The following is a 1,446-nucleotide window of genomic DNA, read 5'->3' on the forward strand; positions in this document are numbered from 1 at the left end:
CCCCCCCCCCCCCCCCCCCCCCCCCCCCCGTCCCCGGCTCAGGGGCAAAGCAAGAATAAAGAATGCTAACAAGGCCTGCGTTTTCGTGATTAATGCTCCGGTTGGGGAGAAAGCGAAACATTCCTGCGTTGTTGGTTTTTCCAAAACTTTTTTTTTTTACTTCCCCGGCTTTGCTCAAATGTTCCTGATGAGCTGGTGTTTAGAACTAATTGACAGTTTTAATGATCCCCAGCTGGGCCACGGGACATGCCTTCATTTAGGAAGCTTTTACTGAGCACCTGGGGCGTGCCAAACTCAGTGCCGGTCTGGGGGGCGGGGGGACACACAGAGGAGCCAACCCTGTCCCTGGGCCGTAAGGTCGTGCCGTGAACAGGACAAGATGTGGGGTGGGGGGCAGGGGGGGGCGGGGGGTGGTCAGAGCAGTGTCCAGGAGACCCGGCATCTGGGAGCTGGGCAGAGGGCAAGAAGGTGGAGACGAGGGGGCAGATCCAAGGGACGATCAAGAAGCAGTTGGGGACTCCTTCAACAGGACCCGTGTAGCACCAACCACAAAATGAAAGGGCATATGTTGGACCTCACCAAAAGTAAATAAACACTTGCCCCCAGCAGAAGACATATTGGAAGAATGTGAAAAGGCAAAGCCCAGTATTGGGAATAGATTTTGACAAAGATCTCATGTCCCAAATATACGTCTAAAAAAATCCTGCATCATTTATTATTTATTATCATTTATTTATTTATTATTATTATTTATTTTAAAAATAAAATAAAATACTGGGACACCTTGGTGGCTCAGTGGGTTAAGCCTCTGCCTTCGGCTAGGGTCATGATCCCAGGGTCCTGGGATCGAGCCCCATGTTGGGCTCCCTGCTCAGCGGGGGGTCTGCCTCTCCCTCTCCCTCTGTCCCTCCCCTTGCTGGTGTTCACACACTCTCCCTCTCGTTCTCAAAAATAAATAAATAAAATAAAAAAAAAAAAACACAAAACTTCATGGAGAATTATTTAAAAAAAAAATCCTACCCATCCTTAATGGAAAGTTAACAATCACGGACACACACACACATACACACACACACAGTGGGCGCCTGGCTGGCTCAGTCAGTAGAGCGTGCGACTCTTGATCTCAGGCTTGTGAGTTCCAGCCCCACGCTGCGGGGAGAGCTTCCTTAAAAATAAAATCTTAAAAAGAGAGAGAGAGACACAAAAGAGAGCATACTTCTTTCTGTAACTTTTTAAAAGAATAGCATGCTTAAAAATAACTTTTTTTTAAAAGATTTTATTTATCTACTTGACAGAGATCACAAGTAGGCAAAGAGTCAGGCAGAGAGAGAGGAGGAAGCAGGCTCCCCGCCGAGAAAAGAACCTGACGTGGGGCTCGATCCCAGGACCCTGGGATCATGACCCAAGCCGAAGGCAGAGGCTTTAACCCACTGAGCCACCCAGGTG

Source organism: Lontra canadensis, unplaced genomic scaffold (assembly GCF_010015895.1).
Source record: "Lontra canadensis isolate GAN:19392208 unplaced genomic scaffold, GSC_riverotter_1.0 scaffold45, whole genome shotgun sequence".
Classification (NCBI taxonomy): Eukaryota; Metazoa; Chordata; class Mammalia; order Carnivora; family Mustelidae; genus Lontra; species Lontra canadensis.